This window comes from Triticum aestivum, chromosome 2A (assembly GCF_018294505.1).
Source record: "Triticum aestivum cultivar Chinese Spring chromosome 2A, IWGSC CS RefSeq v2.1, whole genome shotgun sequence".
NCBI lineage: Eukaryota > Viridiplantae > Streptophyta > Magnoliopsida > Poales > Poaceae > Triticum > Triticum aestivum.
Window position 1 is genome coordinate 692,095,067 of NC_057797.1, and position 24,612 is coordinate 692,119,678.

Below are 24,612 nucleotides of genomic sequence, written 5' to 3' on the forward strand. Positions count from 1 at the left end.
GAAAATGCCAGATTAGGTCTATGTGATCTACCGTTAGGATTACCAAATGTGTCCTAGCAGCATCATTTGTCTACGTGATAGCTGGCCTTTATTTAAAAAACACTGATGATGAACGTGCTGCAAACGACAAGTGAAACACTACTACTTTGTTGATGTGCGATGGTGATCTCACGCTCAGTTCTTAGTAAGTCACTAATACAAGATTGACTCCACACTCTCCATTACTGTTCAACCCCAACATGGTTTAACCAGCCTGATGGCAACAAGTAAAGGAGATGAGTAGCGGAGCGCATCAAGTTAATTAGTGAACCAACTGTACGTTTAAACTGTATATATAACGCTGGGATTTTTATTTACGTATTAGAGGTGGTACCCGTGTCGTCTCGCTGCACCGATCGAGATGCAAGCCATAAACATATTTCTTCGTCGTCTACCTAAGCTCATGGTCACTTTATCAAGATAGTGCACCCACAGCACTACTGCAACTAACACGTCCACCCATGGCCCATGAGATCTATGGAGCACTTCCCTGCAGTTATTAGCAAAGATTGCCCAGCAGGATCCCAGCTCGCATGTCTGACCGCTGTCCTGTGCTGCAAAGTGGCGCGAGCTTTGCACCAGTTGCATGGGATAATGATGATGATTCTAGCGTAATCCCATTAAAATTCCCTTAGCATGCGCTGACAGTAATGTTCCTCGACCAGGGCCGGTCTTGACTTTATAAACCTTCTGAAATTTTACTTCATTTAGTAAAATATCGCAATATCTTAGTATTTTTAGAAGTTATGTGAGTTTTGAAATTTTACTTCATTTTGTAATTAACAATATACTAGGCTCTAGTACAAACCTTCTCCTAAACGTCGCACAAAAAAAATACCAGGTATCATAAACTTTTTGTAAATATACAAGTTGGTAATATTGTAATGTGGCAACATTGTTGAGTGGAGTAAAAGTTGACAACTTCTGAAATTCTTCTATAGCATCAGTAAAGACAAACAATTGCTATTACAAGTTTTAGTTGAAGCAAGCAAGGGTTTCTTTTCCCCTCCCCTTGCTATAGTCCCAAGAGAGGCGGAAAGAGGGCGGCACCGTCTTCCCACCGTGTCCGCCGGCGAGGCCGTGGGTTCCCTTCCCCTCCACTGGCCGCTTCAGTGTCGGGAGGTGGGAGGAACCCTGGTCCTCTGCTTTGGCGTGTATATAGGGTGTGGAGTATGGTTCTAGCTAGCCGGCGGCGCTATGGAGGTGGTGGTGCTGCCGAGTGGAGTCGGGTGTCGCAATGCTTCCCCTTCTGCGGCGGCGAGGGAGGAGATGGTGTGGTTCAAGTGGTGCTTCGATTTGCTGCTCCTTCGTCATGCGGGCCTGCCATACCCGAAGCTAAAGACTTCCCGTCTGCAGTCTACAATGCCATGCCGACTCAGGGTGAGTTCGGCGACGTCGAAGCGGAGTCGCGTCGTTGGATGTAGTAGTTTGGTTCCTCATGGACCTGAATGTATTTTCGGTGTTTTCTGGGGTGTGTTGTACTTCTAGAACCTGCTAATAGATCTAGGGTCCTTTCTACAAAAAAATAGTTTTAGCTGACAAAAAAACACTTGTTGACTATAGAGGTGTATTTCCCTTAGGCTTTGTTCGGTTACACCATGTGCAAGGGGATTGAAGGGGATTTTACTTGTAGGAGATTTAATCCTTGCAATCCCTAGTCACCGAACGCAGCCTTATTGCCAAGCGCATACGTTTATCGATGAGTCCAGACAGGGCCGTACCTTCCCCACGACCTACTTGGGGACGCCCATTAGTGACTCTCGGCTCACTGTTGCCGACTTGCGGCCGACCGTGGCCAAGCTGCAGACACGCATTGAGCCTTGGCAGGGTAGGTGGTTGTCTAAGGCGGCATGGACGATTCTCATCAACTCCTCCCTATCTAGCCTTCTCTTGTTCCTCATGAGCTTCTACAACCTGCACGCGACTCTGCATCATGAGATCGCTAAAGTCTAGGCTCGATTCTTCTGGGCAGGCGATACAATAAACAGAAATACCATATGGTCAGCTGGCCGGACATATGCAAGCCTCGGGAGCAAGGGGGCCTCGGGATCATGTGCTCTAAGCGCATGAACATCGCCCTCTTATCCCGCTGGCTATGGCGTATCGCGCAAGGACAAGGTGGTCTCTGGTTAGACATCATCCGGAACAAATACCTACGTGGGCAACCCCTCGCCTTCTGTCAGAGATCTGGCAGCTCCCAGTTTTGGCAGTCGGTCATCCAACTGCTCCCGGTTCTTCGCATTGGGACCTCCATCTCGGTTGGGTCTAGGCCTGTGACTCTGTTCTGGTTCGACCGGTGCGTGGGAGACATCCCCTTCGCCGCGCGCTTCCCCGACCTCTTCTCCATTGATACGTCTCCAACGTATCTATAATTTTTGATTGCTCCATGCTATATTATCTACTGTTTTGGGCAATATTGGGCTTTATTATCCACTTTTATATTACTTTCGGGACTAACTTATTAACCGGAGGCCCAGCACAGATTTGTTGTTTTTTTGCCTATTTCAGTGTTTCAAAGAAAAGGAATATCAAACGGAGTCGAAACGGAACGAAATCAACTGGAGAAGTTATTTTTGGAAGGAAACCTACTGGATAGACTTGGACCCTACGTCAGAAGATGAAGGAGGAGCTCACGAGGGTAGGGGCGCGCCCACCCCCCTGGGGCGCGCCCCCTGCCTCGTGCCCCCCCCCCCCTTCGGTCCACCGACGTACCTCCTGCACCCATATATACCTACGTAACCTAAAACTTCCAGAACGAACAATATATCGGGAGTTCCACTGCCAGAAGCCTCCGTAGCCACCGAAAACCAATCTAGACCCGTTCCGGCAGGGTGCCGGAGGGGGCAATCCTTCTCCGGTGGCCATCTTCATCATCCCGGTGCTCTTCATGACGAGGAGGGAGTAGTTCTCCCTCGGGGCTGAGGGTATGTACCAGTAGCTATGTGTTTGATATATCTCTCTCTCGTGTTCTTGAGGTGATACGATATTGATGTATCGCGAGCTTTGCTATTATAGTTGGATCCTATGATGTTTTCTCCCCTCTCTACTCTCTTGTAATAAATTGAGTTTTCCCTTTGAAGTTATCTTATCGGATTGAGTCTTTAAAGATTTGAGAACACTTGATGTATGTCTTGCCGTGCCTATCTGTGGTGACAATGGGATATCACATGATTCACTTGATGTGTGTTTTGGTGACCAACTTGCGGGTTCCGCCCATGAACCTATGCATAGGGGTTGGCACACGTTTTCGTCGTGATTCTCCGGTACAAACTTTGGGGCACACTTTGAGGTTCTATGTGTTGGTTGAATAGATGAATCTGAGATTGTGTGATGCATATCGTATAATCATACCCACGGATACTTGAGGTGGCATTGGAGTATCTAGGTGACATTAGGGTTTTGGTGGATTTGTATCTTAATGTGTTATTCTAGTACGAACTCTAGGGCTGTTTGTGACACTTATAGGAATAGCCCAACGGATTGATTGGAAAGAATAACTTTGAGGGTGTTTCGTACCCTACCATAATCTCTTCGTTCGTTCTCCGCTATTAGTGACTTTGGAGTGACTCTTTGTTGCATGTTGAGGGATAGTTTTATGATCCAATTATGTTAGTATTGTTGAGAGGACTTACACTAGTGAAAGTATGGACCCTAGGCCTTGTTTCCTAGCATTGCAATACCGTTTACGCTCACTTTTATCACTTGTTACCTTGCTGTTTTTATAATTTCAGATTACAAATACCTTTATCTACTATCCACATACCACTTGTATCACCATCTCTTCGCCGAACTAGTGCACCTATACAATTTACCATTGTATTGGGTGTGTTGGGGACACAAGAGACTCTTTGTTATTTGGTTGCAGGGTTGCTTGAGAGAGACCATCTTCATCCTACACCTCCTATGGGTTGATAAACCTTAGGTCATCCACTTAAGGGAAATTTGCTACTGTCCTACAAACCTCTGCACTTGGAGGCCCAACAACGTCTACAAGAAGAAGGTTGTGTAGTAGACATCAAGCTCTTTTCTGGCGCCGTTGCCGGGGAGGTGAGTGCTTGAAGGTATATCTTTAGATCTTGCAATCGAGTCTTTTAGTTTCTTGTTTTATCACTAGTTTAGTTTATAAAATAAAATTACAAAAAAATGGAATTGAGTTTGTCTCATACGCTTCACCTTTTTAATATTTTTCGTAAGTATGATGAAAAGGAAAATCATGCTCAAGTGCTAGAAGAAGAAATCTATAAAATGTTTGGCACTAAATATTTGAATGATGAGCATGATTGCAATGTTTTTAGTATGAATTCCTTGAATATCCATGATGCTAATGATATGCAAAGCCACAAGCTTGGGGAAGCTATGTTTGATGAAGATGATATTTTTTGTCCCCCAAGCTTTGATGAGCAAATTTACTATGATGAAAGCATGCCTCCTATCTATGATGATTATTGTGATGACATGTATGCTTTAAAGAATAATAATAACAATGAACCTTGTCATCTTGATCTTAATTTTCAATCACATGATAGTTATTTTGTTGAGTTTGCTCCCACTATTATTCATGAGAAGAATTTTGCTTATGTGGAGAGTAGTAAATTTTCTATGCTTGTAGATCATGAAAATAATGCTTTAAGTGCTGGTTATATTGTTGAATTCATTCATGATGCTACTGAAAATTATTATGAGGTAGGAATATATGCTTGTAGGAATTGCAATAATATCAAGTTTCCTCTCTATGTGCTTAAAATTTTGAAGTTATGCTTGTTTTACCTTCCTATGCAAGTTGGTTCTTGTTCCCATAAGTTGCTTGCTCAAAAATTCCCTATGCATAGGAAGTATGTTAGACTTAAATGTGCTAGTCATATTCTTCATGATGCTCTCTTTATGTTACAATTCTTATCTTTTATGTGAGCATCATTGAAATCATCATGCCTAGCTAGGGGCGTTAAACGATAGCGCTTGTTGGGAGGCAACCCAATTTTATTTTTGTTCCTTGCTTTTTGTTCCTGTTTAGTAATAAATAATTCATCTAGACTCTGTTTAGATGTGGTTTTATGCTTTTAATTAGTGTTTGTGCCAAGTAGAACCTTTGGGAAGACTTGGGGAAAGTCTTGTTGGTCATGCTGTAAAAAACAGAAACTTTAGCGCTCACGAGAATTGCTACCATTTTTATTTGGAGAGTGATATTTAGTTAATTATTTTTTCCGATGATTAATAGATAAATTACACAGGTCCGGCAATTTATTTTAAAATTTTTGGGGTTCCATAAGTATACGTTTGATCCAGATTACTACAGACTGTTCTGTTTTTGACAGATTCTGTTTTTCATGTGTTGTTTACTTATTTTGATGAATCTATGGCTAGTAAAATAGTTTATAAACCATAGAGAATTTGGAATACAGTTGGTTTAACACCAATATAAATAAAGAATGAGTTCATTACAGTACCTTGAAGTGGTGATTTATTTTCTTATACTAACAGAGCTCACGAGTTTTCTACTTTAAGTTTTGTGTTGTGAAGTTTTCAAGTTTTGGGTAAAGATTCCCAAGGTAATATTCAAGGACAACCTAAAGCCTAAGCTTGGGGATGCCCCGGAAGGCATCCCCTCTTTCGTCTTCGTTCATCGGTAACTTTACTTGGAGCTATATTTTTATTCGCCACATGATATGTGTTTTGCTTGGAGCGTCAATTTATTTTGTTAGGATTTGCTTGATGTTATTTAGAACAATGTTTTGCATCTTTTATTTCAATAAACGTGGCATTGATAGCCTTTACTATGCCTATTTTAGAAGTCCACATGTTGCTGTTTGAAAACAGAAAGTTTACCGCTGTTGCAATAATTCCCTCGAAAATTCAGAATGTGATAAAATGTTGAAACCTTTTGAATATTAAGCTCTCATAAATTTACTACAGTGGGAATTTTATTTCATAATTTTTGGATCTAGTTAAGTATGGATGTTGCAGCATTCTTTACAGACTATCATGTTTAGGCAGATTGCTATTATGTTTGCATTGTTTGCATATGTTTGCTTCTTTAATGATTCTATTTGAGGATAGGACTATTAAATATGCAGAGGCATTTAGTATGCAATGTTGAATAATAATTTTTGTGATTTTCTACAGTAGAGGATGATAAGGTTTTGGCAATGGTTTATACTAACTTATCTCACGAGTCCTTGTTGAGTTTTGTGTGGATGAAGCTTTTGAGATTTAGGGAGACCTTGATATGAGAGGAATTAAGGAGACACAAAAGATCAAGCTTGGGGATGCCCAAGGCACCCCAAGATAATATTTCAAGAGGTCTCAAGCATCTAAGCTTGGGGATGCCCCGGTTGGCATCCCACCTTTCTTCTTCAACAATTATCGGTTAGTTTCGGTTGATCCTAAGTTTTTGCTTCTTCACATAATGTTTGCCATTCTTAGAATGTAATTTTATTTTGCTTTGCCTGCTGTTTGAATAGAATACCAAGATCTGAAATTATTAAATGTTAGAGAGTCTTCACATAGTTGCATAATTATTCGACTACTCATTGATCTTCACTTATATCTTTTGGAGTAGTTTGTCATTTGCTCTAGTGCTTCACTTATATCTTTTAGAGCACGGTGGTAGATTTATTTTATAGAAACTATTGATCTCTCATGCTTCACTTAGATTATTTTGAGAGTCTTAAATAGCATGGTAATTTTCTTAAAATACTAATATGCTAGGTATTCAAGATTAGTAAAATTTTCTTATGAGTGTTTTGAATACTTAAAGAAGTTTGATGCTTGATGATTGTTTTGAGATATGGAGGTAATAATATCAAAGTCGTGCTAGTTGAGTAGTTATGAAATTGAGAAATACTTGTGTTGAAGTTTGCAAGTCCCGTAGCATGCACGTATGGTAAACGTTATGTAACAAATTTGAAACGTGAGGTGTTATTTGATTGTCTTCCTTATGAGTGGCGGTCGGGGACAAGCGATCGTCTTTTCCTACCAATCTATCCCCCTAGGAGCATGCGCGTAGTGCCGAGGTTTTTGATGACTTGTAGATTTTTGCAATAAGTATATGAGTTCTTTATGACTAATGTTGAGTCCATGGATTATACGCACTCTCACCCTTCCATCATTGCTAGCCTCTACGGTACCGTGCATTGCCTTTTCTCACATCGAGAGTTGGTGCAAACTTCGCCGGTGCATCCAAACCCCGTGATATGATACGCTCTTTCACACATAAACCTCCTTATATCTTCCTCAAAACAGCCACCATACCTACATATTATGGCATTTCCATAGCCATTCCGAGATATATTGCCATGCAACTTTCCACCATCTAGTTTATCATGACACATTCATCATTGTCATATTGCTAGCATGATCATGTAGTTGACATAGTATTTGTGGCAAAGCCGCCGTTCATAATTCTTTCATACTTGTCACTCTTGATTCATTGCATATCCCGGTACACCGCCGGAGGCATGCATATAGAGTCATACTTTGTTCTAGTATTGAGTTGTAATCATTGAGTTGTAAATAAATAGAAGTGTGATGATCATCATTCAATAGAGCATTGTCCCAAAAAAAGAGAAAGGCCAAAAAAAGAAGGCCCAAAAAAAGAAAAAAAAGAAAAAGGGGCAATGTTACTATCCTTTTACCACACTTGTGCCTCAAAGTAGCACCATGATCTTCATAGTAGAGAGTCTCTCATGTTGTCACTTTCATATACTAGTGGGAATTTTCATTATAGAACTTGGCTTGTATATTCCAACAATGGGCCTCCTCAAGGGCCCTAGGTATTCGTGAGCAAGCAAGTTGGATGCACACCCACTTAGTTTCTTTTGTTGAGCTTTCATACATTTATAGCTCTAGTGCATCTGTTGCATGACAATCCCTACTCCTTGCATTAACATCAATCGGTGGGCATCAACATAGCCCATTGATTAGCCTCGTTGATGTGAGACTTTCTCCTTTTTGTCTTCTCCACATAACCCCCTCATTATTCTATTCCACCCATAGTGCTATATCCACGACTCACGCTCATGTATTGCGTGAAGGTTTATGAGTTTGAGATTACTAAAGTATGAAACAATTGCTTGGCTTGTCATCGGGGTTGTGCATGATGAGAGCATTCTTGTGTGACGAAAATGGAGCATGACTAAACTATATGATTTTGTAGGGATGAACTTTCTTTGGCCATGTTATTTTGAGAAGACATGATTGCTTAGTTAGTATGCTTGAAGTATTATTGTTTTTATGTCAATATTAAACTTTTATCTTGAATATTATGGATCTGAATATTCATGCCACAATTAAGAAGAATTACATTGAAATTATGCCAAGTAGCACTCCACATCAAAAATTCTGTTTTTATCATTTACCTACTCGAGGATGAGCAGGAATTAAGCTTGGGGATGCTTGATACGTCTCCAGCGTATCTATAATTTTTGATTGCTCCATGCTATATTATCTACTATTTTGGGCAATATTGGGCTTTATTATCCACTTTTATATTACTTTCGTGACTAACCTATTAATCGGAGGCCCAGCCCAGATTTGCTGTTTTTTTTGCCTATTTCAGTGTTTCGAAGAAAAGGAATATCAAACGGAGTCGAAACGGAACGAAATCAACTGGAGAAGTTATTTTTGGAAGGAAACCTACCGGATAGACTTGGACCCTACGTCAGAAGATGAAGGAGGAGCTCACGAGGGTAGGGGGCGCCCACCCCCCTGGGGCGCGCCCCCTGCCTCGTGGCCCCCCTTCGGTCCACCGACGTACCTCCTGCACCCATATATACCTACGTAACCTAAAACTTCCAGAACGAACAATAGATTGGGAGTTCCGCCGCCAGAAGCCTCCGTAGCCACCGAAAACCAATCTAGGCCCGTTCTGGCACCCTGCCGGAGGGGGCAATCCTTCTCCGGTGGCCATCTTCATCATCCCAGTGCTCTCCATGACGAGGAGGGAGTAGTTCTCCCTCAGGGCTAAGGGTATGTACCAGTAGCTATGTGTTTGATCTCTTTCTCTCTCTCTCTCTCTCTCGTGTTCTTGAGGTGATACGATCTTGATGTATCACGAGCTTTGCTATTATAGTTGGATCCTATGATGTTTTCTCCCCTCTCTACTCTCTTGTAATGAATTGAGTTTTCCCTTTGAAGTTATCTTATTGGATTGAGTCTTTAAAGATTTGAGAACACTTGATGTATGTCTTGCCGTGCGTATCTGTGGTGACAATGGGATATCACGTGATTCACTTGATGTATGTTTTGGTGACCAACTTGTGGGTTCCGCCCATGAACCTATGCATAGGGGTTGGCACACGTTTTCGTCGTGATTCTCCGGTACAAACTTTGGGGCACTCTTTGAGGTTCTATGTGTTGGTTGAATAGATGAATCTGAGATTGTGTGATGCATATCGTATAATCATACCCACGGATACTTGAGGTGACATTGGAGTATCTAGGTGACATTAGGGTTTTGGTTGATTTGTATCTTAAGGTGTTATTCTAGTACGAACTCTAGGGCTGTTTGTGACACTTATAGGAATAGCCCAACGGATTGATTGGAAAGAATAACTTTGAGGTGGTTTCGTACCCTACCATAATCTCTTTGTTCGTTCTCCGCTATTAGTGACTTTGGAGTGACTCTTTGTTGCATGTTGAGGGATAGTTTTATGATCCAATTATGTTAGTATTGTTGAGAGGACTTATACTAGTGAAAGTATGAACCCTAGGCCTTGTTTCCTAGCATTGCAATATCGTTTACGCTCACTTTTATCACTTGTTACCTTGCTGTTTTTATAATTTCAGATTACAAATACCTTTATCTACTATCCATATACCACTTGTATCACCATCTCTTCGCCGAACTAGTGCACCTATACAATTTACCATTGTATTGGGTGTGTTGGGGACACAAGAGACTCTTTGTTATTTGGTTGCAGGGTTGCTTGAGAGAGACCATCTTCATCCTACGCCTCCTACGGGTTGATAAACCTAGGTCATCCACTTGAGGGAAATTTGCTAGTGTCCTACAAACCTCTGCACTTGGAGGCCCAACAACGTCTACAAGAAGAATGTTGTGTTGTAGACATCATCCATCGCCGTTGATCCCTGGATCTCTGTCGAGAGGGCCCTTATTGAATTAGGGCGCCTCGCCTTCCGAAGGCCATTTGGGCCTCCAGATTCTGTCGCCTGGTATGAGTTGCTTGATTGTGTTGCTCTCCACGAGCCAATGGTGGCCGCTGGCTCGGATCTGGTTCGATGGCGCCTAAAGCCGACGGGCCAATTCTCCACCAAGTCCCTCTACCGGGCCATTGCCCCCTCCTCCGCGCCTTCCCCTTACGGCGGTTTGGTTCATCCGCCTTCCCCTGAAGATTCGGATCTTCATGTGGCAATGGATTCGCGGGCGGACCCCGTCTGGTGTGGAGGTCTGAAAGCGCAATGGCCCGGGTAGTGATCTATGTCTGCTCTGTGGTGTCCCTGAAGACTCGAATCACATATTCTTCTCTTGCGTGTCCACTCAATTTATTTGGAGCTGCTTTAGAGAGGTGGTTGGTGGCAATTGGTGCCACACCAATTTCCCTGACCTGTTCGCTGAATTCCAGGCCTCCCCCCCCCCCTCCCCACGCATTCTCGCCACATTAGGTGGTTGGAGATTGGGACCCTCGCTTGGACCCTCTGGACGATCCGGAATAGGCTTGTGATTCTGCGCATTCCGCTTTGACGTGCTACTGACGCCCTCTTCAAACTGTCTGGTTACTTGCAACTTTGGCGGCCGCTTAGCCTCCCCCAGGACCGTGACGCTATCTCCGCCTTCATTGCCGACCTCCGCTCGATGGTTGTCCGTTTGTCGCCGCCGCTTCCTAGACCACCTCCCAAGCTGGATTAGGGGCCAGGGGTGATCTCTGACCTTTTTTGTTTTTTTCTTTGGGCTTGTTGAGGTGTGCCCTCAGCAAAACCTCTTGTACTTCCTGTTGTGAGACTTGTGTGTGTGTGTGTGGTGTGTGAACCTTTCCGTGTACTGGTTGCTATGTGGCGGTTTGTGTTATCTATAAAGCGGGGCGAAAGCCTTTTTCGATAATCCGGGCCCCAGTGCGAAATCAAATTTAGGTCCTATATGTAAAAATATCAATTAAAATATTTTATATCAACTATTGTGATGATACAGTTTTTTCCTCAAAGAATTCACATTTTAATATTACAATAATAATTTACTTGCTGCTAAAAAGAAAATAATAGTAATGAAATAAATCAGAAAGAGAAAAAAATTGTACTTGTCTCCAAGAAACTAATTAGTGGGGAGAAAGGTTGGAGACCATGATATGGTAATGCATGGGGTTGGATTGCTCAACATGCAGTGAAAATGAGAAACACAAATACCGAGAGAGGCACGTGAGGTTGGCCTAGAGGGGTTTCCGATGTTCAGGTGAGTTTTTTTTTAGGGGTCGATGTTCGGGTGAGTAAAAGCGCTTTTTTGACAACTTCTCATTTAGCACTTAAAAGCACATTCTGAGGCCCCTGAAATTAGGAGGCCCTGTGCAACCGCTCAGGCTGCACATGACAAGATACGTGCCGGAGTCCAATGAGCAGAGATGCCTCCCCGTGTTCCTATTGGTGCGCTGCTCATGCTCAAGGTACTAACTGGATCCGGATCCTTTAACATTAGGAGGAAAGTCAGGTATGCTACAGTACCCTGACATCCTTTCGTTGGTTTTTCATGGTTTGCAATATAACATCACGATTTATAAACAGTAATTGCTCGTGAACATTAATGAATCCGCAGTGATTTACGAAAGTGCAATGTCTCTGCCTTTCCTTCTCCGTTTTATACAGAGAGGACACTTTATCTCCCTGACTTGCCTCCTGCATGTTAGAGGATCTACTTTCGTACTAACTGAGTGTGGTTATTAACCGAGCTTGATTTAGAGGTTGTTTGGTTTGTGACTAACTTTGCCAAAGGTTGCCACACCTAAGGTTAGACAAGTTTGACCAACTTAGATGAGTGTTTGGTTCAAGTCACACTTTAGGCAAGCCACAATAAGTTCTCATATGACATACACACAAAAAGTGTGGCAAAATTCCCTTAAGCTTGCCACCTTTTGACTCTCATTTTGTTGAACTAACCTTAGACAAACTTGAAAAAATATATGATGAAGTGTGACAATGCTATGCCTAGAACCAAATAGCCCCTTACTACTCACAAATGGATAGAAATCGGGATGGGGGCCCTTGCCCCCGCCTCGCCTCACCCCGTCCCCTCCTCGGGCTTTGTTACACCTACATAATACTACCTATGTCCCGGTATATTAGTCTGCCAGACCGAAATGCACTGGCTGACGCGTCAATTAAGAGAACGTTTCCGCATGTAGCCTCGCTCCTAGTGCTCGCATGCAGCCTGCCCCCTCGCGCGAATTCAATTCTGCCAATACGAGAACGTAGCACCAACTGACACTGGCGTGAAATCAAGAAATAAGGATGACAGTGAACCTCCAGCCTCCTTAGCCGTTTGGATTCCCGGCCGTTGGATCTGGTTGCTTGATCGGATCTGGGCCGTCGGATCAAGCACTGGGATGACCTACGCCGTCGGATCAACCTGTAGGCACTGTTGCAATGAACAGTCCCCCCCCCCCCCCCCCCGCTGTAAAGATCTCGTGCCACCGCTGATATTACAGTGCCCCCGCTAGGGTATTTTCGTAATTTCATGTCTTAGGTCAACACGTGCCCATCTCACATTCGCCGCCTCCTCCCCAATCGATCTCTCTCTCCCGCACATGTCTCCCTCGTCCGCCGCCGCCGCACGCCATCCTTCCCCGCCCTCTCACCTCCTTCCACTCCCTCCTCTCACCTCCTCCTTCCACTCCAACCTCCACTAAGCCGCTGCCATGGCGACTGAGCTGCCATTCGTCCCTCTCCCTCCTCGCGCCCGGAACGCTAGCTCATGGACATGCCGACCATACGTGCCGCAGGCAGGGCAAGAACTGCATGAAGAAGGAGGGAGGAATATGGGATTCAACACACATCGATTAGCTCTGCGGCTGAGACTATATGCAGGTTACAGAGATGATCGTGTGCCACTACCAGGCAGGATCGTGGGCAGACTGCGTGCCCACTACTCACGTACATGCGCTAACTAGATTACAGTGCACGTATACAGGGCTACTCTATGGGCTACACTACGGATACTCTAACACCCCCCGCAGTCGTGACGTCGGCTGGAGCGACGCAAAGACTGGCCCAGAACTGGAGGAAAACGTCTGTGGGCAGGCCCTTGGTCATCACATCAGCGAGCTGTTGCTTCGTGGGAATGTGGAGTACGCGGAACTCGCCCATCGCCACGCGTTCTCGCACGAAATGGATGTCCAACTCAACATGCTTCATGCGCCGGTGATGCACTGGGTCGGCGAAGAGGTAGCAAGCCGAGACATTGTCGCAGAAGACAACGGTTGCAGAGCGGGCCGGCAGGAGCAGCTCACCGAGCAGCTGGCGCAGCCAGATGCACTCGGCGACAGCATTCGCGACGCCACGGTATTCTGCTTCAGCGCTCGAGCGAGACACCGTGGCCTGCCGCTTGGAGGACCAAGAGACGAGGGCGTCGCCGAGGTAGATGCAGAAGCCGGACGTGGAGCGACGGGTGTCAGGGCAGCCGGCCCAGTCGGCGTCGGTGTAGGCGTGCAAGTCCAGCGGCGACGAGGGACGCAGGTGGAGGCCATGCGAGGGCGCGCCGCGCACATAGCGCAGCACTCGCTTGATGAGAGCATGATGGCACTCCCGTGGATCATGCATGTGGAGGCAGATCTGCTGCACCGTGTACGCCAGCTCGGGACGAGTGATGGTGAGGTACTGGAGCGCGCCGGCGAGGCTGCCGTATGCCGAAGCGTCGGTGATGCGCGGTCCGTCGGCTTGGGGAAGCTTGCCCTTGGTGTCGATCGGCATCGGCGAAGGCTTGCAGGTCTCCATGCCCACGCGGACGAGAATATGCTCGGCGTACTGCTGTTGGCAGAGGAAGAAGCCCGCCGCGGTGCGCGTGACCTGGATGCCGAGGAAGAAGCGCAGGGCGCCCATGTCCTTCATTGCGAACGCGCCGGTGAGCCGGAGAACAATGCGGTGCAGCAGGGCCGGCGTGGAGGTGGCGAGGACGATATCATCGACGTAGAGGAGGAGGAAGGCTGCATCGGCGCCGCTGGTGTAGACGAACAGGGACTAGTCCGAACGAGTTGCCGTGAAGCCGATCGTTGTCAAGAACCCGGCAAAGGTTTGAAACCAGGCACGGGGAGCTTGTTTAAGCCCATACAGCGACTTGTTGAGGCGGCATACGTGGTGCAGCTGGTGCTCGTCGACGAAGCCGGCAGGTTGGAGACAGTACACTTCCTCCGCGAGCGTCCCGTGGAGGAACGCATTCTTGACGTCCAACTGATGGACTGGCCACTGACGCGAAGCAGCAATGGTGAGGACGGCGCGGACTGTGGCCGGCTTGACCACCGGCGAGAACGTTTCACCGTAGTCGACGCCGGCGCGCTGGCGGAACCCGCGGATGACCCACCGCGCTTTGTAGCGCTTGAGGGAGCCGTCGGGCCGGAATTTGTGCTTGAAGACCCATTTGTCGGTGATGAGGTTGGCACCGGACGGACGGGGAACCAGTTCCCAAGTGTTGTTGGCAATGAGCGCAGCGAATTCCTCACGCATGGCAGCCAGCCAGTGCGGATCCCGCACGGCGACGCGGACCGAGCTCGGCAAGGGAGAGATGCCAGAGGTGGACGAAGCAGTCGCGGTGTCGTAGTACTTGGGATTGGGGCGGAAGATACCGGTCTGGGCGCGAGTGACCATCGAATGCACAGGAGCTGGCGCAGGTGGCGGGACGGCAGAATTTGAATCAGCGGAGGGCGCGGGAGACGACGAGCAGGCACCATCAGATGAAGAATGAACGGTGCAGCTTGAACTGGTCGAATGCGCGCGCGAAGCAGCGAAGCGGGAGTCGTTCACCACAGATCCAACGGCTGATGTTGAACGCGCGGGCGACGCGCACAAGGGGGACGGACAGTGACCGTCCGTTGGCGATCCAACGCTCCCACTTGAACGATCGCGCGGCGCGAGCGATGCAGCGGGCGGACCAGCGAGCTGCAAGACAGGAGGTGCGCCGAGCGGCGGAGCGGGGGGCGCGACGGGGACGGTGTGTGCAAAGGGGAAGATGTCCTCATGAAAGTAAACGTGTCGTGAAGTAAGAACGCGACGGGTGACATGATCAAAGCAACGGTAGCCGCGATGATCGGCAGGATAGCGAAGAAAAACGCTGGCGACCAAGCGAGAATCGAGTTTGTGACGAGCCGTGGAGGCAGTGTTGCGGTAACAGAGGCAACCAAACACGCGGAGTGAGCTATAGTCAGGCGCTACGCCGAGGAGGAGCTCATGGGGAGTGCGCGGCGAGCTGCTATGGCAAGGTCGTCGGTTTAGCAGGAAAGTGGCGGTGCACAACGCTTCGGCCCAAAAACGCGACGGCATGGAGGTGTGGAAGAGGAGGGCACGCACACTATCATTGAGAGTGCGCAAGGTGCGCTTTGCCTTGCCATTCTGTTGGCTAGTATAGGGGCACGACAGCCTGAGTACCGTGCCGTGCAGGGCGAGCAGTTCACGCAAGGCATGACGGTCGAACTCGCGCCCATTGTTAGTTTGGACAGAAATCACGAGCAGCTGAAACTGGGTGCGAGCATAGGCATAGAAATCACGTAAGATGGGATGTACATCAGACTTGTGTTTAAGCGGGAAGCTCCAAACGTAGTGTGTGTAATCATCTAGTATGACCAAATAAAACTGGTACCCAGAAACACTGCTAACAGGCGAAGTCCACACATCAAGGTGAAGTAGCTGAAAGGGAAAGTAAGTACAACAGCTAGAAGTTGAGAAAGGGAGACTCACATGCTTGCCAACACGGCAGCCATGACAAGGGTGCGGTTTTTGTTTACTGAAGCTAAAAGAAGACTAACGAGCGACAATCTGAAGTTGTGCAGAACCAGGGTGCCCGAGCCGCTGGTGGAGAAGAGTTTGAAGTGTACCAGGCGAGTTGGTCATGTGAGAAGCAGCGCCGGAGTCCATGTACCACTCCGAGGCAGTGCCTGAGGACGACAGGCCGGCGGTGGCGCTGTGAAGCGCGGCTTGCAGCGAGGCCATGTCCAGAGGCTGCGACGGAGGTGCGGTGCCAGGAGGAGCGACGTTGTAGGCGGGCGGAGGCCCGTACGCGCCGTAGGCGGGCGGTGCAGGGGCGTAGCCGTACGGACCAGGCACGGGAGGAGACGGCGCAGCGTACATCACCTACTTGGGAGGCGTGCCAGGGCGCGGGCCGAGGACGCCAGAGCCTGGCGCGCGCCAGGGCATGGGCCATGCCTGGACGAGGCCGGTCCAGGAGTTGGTGCCGGGCGCCGGCGCCGGGAGCCCCGGAGCGCGAGGAGGCGACTGCTGTGGCACACCACCACCGCCCTGTCCGTTGCCACGGCCACGGCGACGGCCGCGCCCACCGCGGCCACGCCCTGCGTTGACGTCAGGGGCTGCTGCTGGTGGTGGAAACGGTGTGGCGCCCCCGCGTCCGGCGACTAGCGCGTGTGCACTCTGGATGCGAGCAGTCTGATCGGCCCGATGCTCCTCGAGCAGCAGAAAGGAAAGGGTCTGAAGAAACGAAGGGAGCGGACTGCAAGGTGATGTGAGGGATCGCACCATGGTACTGGTGGCCGAGGCCACGCAGGAGGTGAAAGACCTGCTGCGTCTCGCCCACTGGCTGGCCAAGGTCCCGCAGCTGGTCCGCATACATCTTCAGCTTGGTGCAGTACTGCATGATGTTCATGTCGCCTTGCACCAGGGCGTGGTACTCGGCGTCGACGTAGACCGCACGGGCAAGTTGGTTGTCCTTGAAGATGCCGTCGATCGCCGTCCACACGGTGAGCGCCGTGTCCTCGTGCTGCATCACGACGTCCAGGAGATCAGGAGAGACGGTGGTGTTGAGCCAGTGGGCGACGGCGTGGTCGGCCATCAGCCACTAAGGATCATCCAGGCGTGGAACCGCCGCGGCATCGACGTGGTCGCGGAGCCCAAACATGCCGATCGCCGTGTCGAGTGGCGTCGCCACTGGGCATAGTTGCCAGCGAGCAGGTCGAGGGTGACTGGACATGGCGGCGGATGTCGATCGTCTGGAGGACGGTGGAAGAAAGCGGGGACACGCCGAGCGGGGCGGGCGCAGACGCGGCAGGCGCAGCAGGCAGGATGGCCGGTGGAGGTGATGCGGTGCCCAGAGGGGCGCCGGGAGTGTCAGCAGGGGGGGGAGGGAGGCGGGCTGGAGGTGCCCATGGCAGCGGAAGCAGGATTGGCGACCGGAGCAAAAGGGTTGTGCCGGTCGTCGGTATCTGATACCATGAAGGAGGGAGGAATATGGGATTCAACACACACATCGATTAGCTCTGCGGCTGAGACTATATGCAGGTTACAGAGATGATCGTGTGCCACTACCAGGCAGGATCGTGGGTAGACTGCGTGCCCACTACTCACGTACATGCACTGACTAGATTACAGTGCGCGTATACAGGCTACTCTACGGGCTACACTACGTATACTCTAACACTGCAGCACCCCAACACGTCGACAAGGGAGGTATGAATCTGATCCGGATCCCCTTCTTGTGTTGGTTTTCTACATCTCGATCTGCTGCTGGGAGAGGAGGGAGGGAGATCCCGGCGGGTTTCATGATCGAGTGCCTGATCTGTCCGTTCTTGCAGGTTGGCGAAGATTGGACGGGGATGGACGAGCTAGACATGGATGGCGTCAACGTGGCCAAGCCCGAGTTCGCGTACCCTACTGTACGCGGAGCACACCTTCGAGCCCCATGCCTGGGTTATTATCCTATTTAACTTGCCACTTCTTGGATTATTAATTAGAGGGACAAGATCAATGAAGTTTGTAGTATACTTTGATTTTGTTTTACTGCTCGAGAAAGAACGAGCTTTTTCTTATAGGGGCGTTCACCTGGACCGAACAGAGTCTTCTTTTTTGCATCTTGAAGTACACATATCGTTTGATTTGATAGAATATCAGTCTAATTTGTTGAGATTCTGAGTCTATAATCTATAGACGGTTGGAATTACGATCAGTTAATCGCTTCCCTCAGTTTTGTACATTATTCTCACATAGAAAATACTGTTTGTTCCTCTCTTTTTTCAAGTTCACACATTGTTGCAGATTGTTGCTGGTAGCTTCACTAGCCGAACAAAGTCGCTGACATATTTGAGTTCTAGGTCACCGACTCAATTTATAGTTATTTGATCGCTAATTTCTTGCTCTAGTTGTCTTTTTATGTGCTTAGTTTTCTTTTTATGTGCTTAGTTATCTTTTTGGTTGTTCCAGTGTGTTTGGGGTGTTGCATATGATGAAATCATTCACTACTGGTTTCGATTTTGATGTTTTATCTCCTAGAATCTCAGAAGTGCATTTAGTTGGAAACATGCTGGTAGCATTGAGTTAGTTTGCTGCTTGGATATCATACCATACTATCTCTAATATTCATGTGTATGATTTATCCAGGGTCGTATTCTAAATAATAGTGCAAGGTACTTTGAGTAAATGGTCTGCAAATCAGTGCATCTGGAGTGCTAGGATGTGTGGGGACAAAAAGGTATGGCAACGAGCTCAGAATCTGTCATGGTTGCCTTGTTTGGATAATTCATATGTACTTGTTCCCTCTAATTTGTTGTTAAGTTCTGAATCATGGATCAGTTCAAACTAGCATCAGTACTCATTCATGTCTAGACCTTAGCTGTCATTTGTGCATTTCCTACAATAAAGTCATGTAGATAGGTGCTGGATGATGTAAGTCTCACATCTTGTGGCATATTTGTTATGCTAGATCACATAATGGCGTCATCATTGAACTATTTGATTTGTCAGTTTCTTCTTTTGTTCTTACAGAACTACTTTTGAAAATTTTCACAGATGCCATTGCATAGGCCCGTTGGCAGAGAAATCAAAGGTTGGGAATACCACGGTATCATCCTATTTTCCTATTTGATCATTGTTATTGCACCTATTACAATGCAGATGTTTTACATTGTATTGCATATATTAGAAGGTGTAGTCTATACCTTTTTGCTTGAGTATTATGAACATGCGTGTAATCTCTGAAGTTTACCTATGTATTGCCCTCCAATAATTTTTTTAACTCAATGGAAGTGTTTGTTCTCGGTGATGCCTACCCTTGGTGGGATATTATTCTCATGTAAACATATAATATTTGTGGTTATGCACACCTTCATAGGAAGGCTCTCATATCCCCATTTGTGGTTTCAGCTTTACCAGGCGTTGTCGGCAATGATTGATGAGATAATTGGTTTAGCTGCTTTCGGAAGAGGCGACGGGAATCATAAAAACCACGATGGCTATGGAGATTCAACATATAGAAAGATGGAAGAGGTTCCCACTCTCTCTCTCTCTCTCTCTCTCTCTCTCTCTCCCTTCCACTTTCTTTTGATTTAATCCCCAGTCTTATTTATCTATGCCAACATGGTGTGCGGCTGCAAGGAAATATTACTCTCTGCAATATTAGTGCTCCATTGCCTACTCAACAGTGTCCTTTTTTTCTTCTGAAATTTAGCTGCAGTCTTGGATCACTTACCTGTACAGTACGTTACATCTCACGGTTATCTGACTTGCTTATGCAATATATCTCATCATTCAAATATATGTTTAATTTGTGGAGAAATATATTTGTTGCTATGTTGTTTGAGATTTACATCCTCTGTTCCATGAGTCAAGAGGATATTTTTAGAGGTTTCCGTGTTACTCATATAGGTTTGGTAGTTATATTTTGGTTAGAACCTTGCTGCTCCTAACCACTAGTTATGTGTTTTTGGGACAAGGTGCTTTGTACATTATGATTGGTTATGTATGTGTCATGGATTAAATGTATTTATGCTTCTGCACAATTTTCAGTCTATAATTCGTTTTCCTGCCAACAAGCATCACAAGTAATATCAAGAGCGAGCAGTTGCAGATGAGAGGGAGACGAGCGTGGGTGGAGGTCAGGCCTTGTCAAGGGAGACGTGGGTACTTCTGTTAGTTGAGAAGACATTACAGTTGCGCTACAGTCAGGAATAAATGTTATTCTTCCTTCGATATATTGCAACAAATTCAGTTTATGCGTCCTCCAATTATTTCTTCTGTTTTTTGGCCTTGTGCTTTTAGCAGTACATGGTCCAGTAGTAATCGGGGACTCAGGGGAAGGGCAGTTCTATCTTCTATGTGAGGTTGACTACTTTTGATTCGCATGTCCTCCTGAATCAACTATGTATGAAAGCAGAGGCCCTCCAAATTAGATGATAGTGTTTAGAATTAATGATTTATCCCATGTGAATTGACCTTTTCTCTATTCTTTCATCCTTTTTGTTTAGAGTTAATGATTTATCCAGTGCTGCCCATTGCATGCTCACCAGACTTTTAAAAAGCTTCATCTTAGTTTGCTAAATGTTCTTTCCTACTGAACTAGCTTCAGAACGATTGGTTGGTTTATTAGACATTTGATTTTTTGTGCATTTCACGTTTGCTACTAACAAATATTCAAAAAAAAATAGTGTTCCTATTAACTAATTTTGGATCGTATTTGTTGGAGATCCTCTATTCTTGTTCTCTGTGCGCCGGATCTGTTGCTGCGGCCCTCGATCTGTATGTGTTTTTTCCCTGACCTTCCCAGTCGTGGTTGCCTGGAGCTCATCCTTGATTTGCTCCTTTTCCCTTGCAGGTTCGTCCACTGCGGGTGCTCGTGCTTCTGGTCGATTCGTCCTGCTACGTCGGTCATCGTTCTGCGGGTCGATCCCTTTTCTTCTTATCTTCTCAGTTCTCCAACCATTTGCTTGCTTGCGCTCTTGCTGGTAGAGGCCTGGCATCAAAGAGTATATTACTGTTTGCTTGTATTTTTGTTCTTGCTCAGCTGGGTCGACTATGAGATGGAATCATGGTTTTTTGTCACTTCTATGGATTCTGGTGGGGCCTATTTTTCTTTTTGTGTGTTTCTTCTATGCCTTACAAGTGAGCTGTTGATTTGCTTGTTGGCGCTGCTCACATCATGTGGGGGAGATTTTTAGGTCTAGCTGGTTTCAAAGAAGCGGTCCTTCTTTGTCTTTGTTGTTTTCCTTGTACTTTGCTGTCAAAGTGATACTTTCATATAGCTACATTTCAAAGAGTACATCTTCTTGTGTGTAGCATATTCTTTTTAAGGCCTTGCCTTGGACGTTCTGGATCCTGTTTTTTGTTTCGCGAATCTGCTATGGGCCATTGATGTTCTTCTACCACTCATACGTATATTATTTGACCATTTGCTTTGCTAAGATTCAAGTATGACTTGATTTAGATTTATTTTCTTCAAACTTGCACCAATCAATATTTATTGCTCTTTGCGTTGTTGAATCAACATTTCATTGTATGCCGGATAGGCATCCTTTAACTAAATTCATCTTTGTTTGATGTAGTTCTTTGTGATTTGAAAGCAACTGATGACTCAATATCAATCAGTGCACGGAGGGAACTCTTCTCCACCATGCTGATGACAGGAAGGGGGAAAATCCAGTCCGTGGTGCCACCAATGAACAAGGTAAACATGAGCTGTCGTTCGCTTATAAATTCCGTAATTCAGTAGTACCGATCTAGGGTTCATGTGAGTGAATCTTACTGTTCTTCGGACCGTGTATAAAAATGCTGCTCTGTTATCAGTTGTAGCTGCAGTTCTATCGTTGTGAGTCTCTCTCATGGTCCAATAGAATGCCCTTTTCAGAGAAAATACTCCAGATCTATTTACTATGATTTAGTTCTGGTATTGATTTTTATTTAGTATGAATACTCACATAATGAATCTATTAAATGATCTAAATACCACCTATTCACAGAGTACTTGTGCCGCTGTTTTTTTTACTTATCGCGCCATTCTTTACGTTTGTATTGCAACAAAGTAAATTTTGTAGGCTCAGAGAAATCTTCTGGATTGTTTAGACCACATATTTGTTTTCTTTCTCAACAGTCATGATGCACAACGTAGTAATTTTGATTTTTCATTTGGATGTTATATACTCTTTACAAGATCTACAAGTTGCACACAATTCATATTTGATGTTTAGTCTTGCTAATTCTCGAAACATTCCCATGTTTGTTCTCCTACAGAGCTTTTGATACCTTATCTATACTCATGCTTAAAAGATACTCCCTCCGTAACTAAATATTAGAAGTTTTTGTAGTTCAATTTGAACAACAAAAATGTCTTAATATTTAGTTATAGGGTAGTACTTGTCTTGGTTGATTGCTTTATGAAGAAAGTAGACCATTTTAGATCGAAGATATGGATTTATGATAGTTTTGAGACAGAGAGGAAGAAATAACAAGTTTGGGAAATGATGAAACTTCCAAAAAATTTGACAATTTGATTCAGCATGTGGTTAGGTCATGCTCTCAGGAGATAAATGTTCTTCTGTAATTTTAGTTTCAAGTACTTTTGATTGATAATAAGAAGGATATGTGTTTATTGATTGTTTTATACTACTATTATTTAGGTGATGCAAATCAATATCTTGCTTTGTCTATGCTATGAAGTGGCCTAAGCGCTAGACCACAGGGAACCAGGAACGGTTACTTTCCTGGTGACCTTATTATTCGGTATGGTGCTTGCAAATTGATCTTTTGTTGTGTTTATTCACTGAAGCTTGTACTGTCAAACAGAGTTGCTATTGTATTGATGCCTTGGAATGTTGTTAAATCAAGTAATGCAGCTGAATTTGTCTACTACATGTTAATCTTGCTCTTTGATACTTGCTCACAAATTGTTTACTTGATGCTTGATGGCAACTGCTATTCTTACAAGACTATCAATCTGAGATATTATCATAACTCAGAAAAATGAGATGTGCACATATGTTTGTATTTTGATTTACTAATGGTTTCCTTCATGTGAATGTTTTATTGCATTATCCGATTTCTAATCTGCAGTAAATGTGACACAAGTTTATCATTTCTCATTGTATGGAGTGAACCGAGGCAGCAACTAGCTGGACGTGGAAGTGTTGTTCCTGAAGGTACTGAAATTGGAGCGGACTTCTCAGGCTCAATTATCATTTTTGTACCAAGTAGTTGCATGCATAACGAAGCTAGATGTTTGAACTATGAATCTGTTTTGCAGGAGAAGCATGAGGTTGTGCTTGAGAAGATCTCCAGGCTGGAGGAGATGGCTTCTCTATTCATTTATTTTCTCCCTGAAGGTAAGTACAGTGTGCAATGCACTCTATCTTTTGGAGGATAACAAAAAACCAACTTCGGTACTCTCTTAAGACAACCATGTGTATTATACACGGATGTCCGCTAAGTATTTTGGGAAGGGAATGAACAACTCTTTCAGAATAACAAACAAGTGCTACAATATAAGGAATAAGTACATACATCTTATATTTTTTCACCTTGAAGAGCACATTACATTTGTTACGAGTTGAAACAATTTGTGTAGTTTATATTGAAAAGGCATCATGAAGGTGATGTAGATGTTTTTTTAAATAATCTGATATCTTTTGTTTTAAATCACATAGCACAAAGGTATTCTGCTAGCTATATAAAAATAGTAATATTAGAACTAGACGTATATTCTTTTTAGCTATGCCCTCCGTCCCAAAATAAGTGTCTCGACTTTGTACTAAAGTTGAGACACTTATTTTGGGATGGAGGAAGTGCATTATTATAGTAGTTGTAAATACTAAATAGAAAACTTTCAAGTCTTCCATTTTTTTCCAAACTGTTCATCGTATGAGACATAACAAAAAGCATTTGATCCATTGATGTGCAATACCAGACTCTATACTAACTTATATTTTTGGTCAACATAATTAAACCTGTCAATAATCAATCTACTCTGTAAAAACGAAGGCTTGCAACTATTATATGACAACAATGTTGTTTTTGGTACCTTCTCCTTCAGTTATGTGCAATTTGCGTTTGATTCCAATTTGCTGGTTTACAAATCTTATATATTTGTATCTTTGTCAAATGAAGTATGAGCTGCTATGTAACATTAAAGAACTCTGTTTATCCAGTCCTTTGTTGTGATGTATTTGCTAGCATGGGATGTCGGATTCAGAGCAACAAGGCGACTAAAGGATGGGGTTATCGCAAGGAGGCACACACATAGATGATCGGTGAGGTCGCTAGAGCTTATGAGGTGGAGTGAGGAACAAGAGCGGAACGGATTCTGTCGCCACGATGTTGAATGGGATGTGCACCACTGTTTTTGTGCCTATATTAAAGTATATTTGTGTGATGAGCAGCTATAGCTTGTGTTCGCAAATTTGTTCCTTTTTGGCTTTAACCATTTTTTGTGAAGAGAATATTTTGTAAACCAGTGCAAACTTTACCTGAATTACCATCCATTTGGCAAAATGTTAAAGCAGATTAGATCATCCCTCGCAATAAGCATTGGAGTGAAGTTTCAACCCATTGATTCTATATGTCCTCTCCAGTACCTTTCGTGCTAAGGGGCAGTGTTTGTGTGCACTCCGAATACTAATGCTAGATGTTCTCTTCAAAAGCAAAATTAAAATGATTATA

At 45.2% G+C, this 24,612-nt stretch overlaps 2 long non-coding RNA genes and 1 pseudogene across 2 annotated transcripts; 2 read left to right on the forward strand and 1 right to left on the reverse strand.

Moving 5' to 3' along the window:
* Positions 1 to 16,314, reverse strand: part of LOC123191864 (serine/threonine-protein kinase RUNKEL-like) — a 142,574-nt pseudogene extending 126,260 nt beyond the window's left edge.
* A 2,268-nt stretch (positions 16,315 to 18,582) lies between these two features.
* LOC123185974 (uncharacterized) lies at positions 18,583 to 20,533 on the forward strand. Its single transcript, XR_006493535.1, has 3 exons — positions 18,583 to 18,661; positions 18,979 to 19,030; positions 19,333 to 20,533. It is a non-coding gene; the product is annotated as an uncharacterized lncRNA (long non-coding RNA).
* Positions 20,534 to 21,618: 1,085 nt separating this feature from the next.
* On the forward strand, positions 21,619 to 24,459 carry LOC123185975 (uncharacterized). Its single transcript, XR_006493536.1, has 3 exons — positions 21,619 to 23,096; positions 23,201 to 23,279; positions 24,102 to 24,459. It is a non-coding gene; the product is annotated as an uncharacterized lncRNA (long non-coding RNA).
* The last annotated feature ends 153 nt before the right edge of the window (positions 24,460 to 24,612 follow it).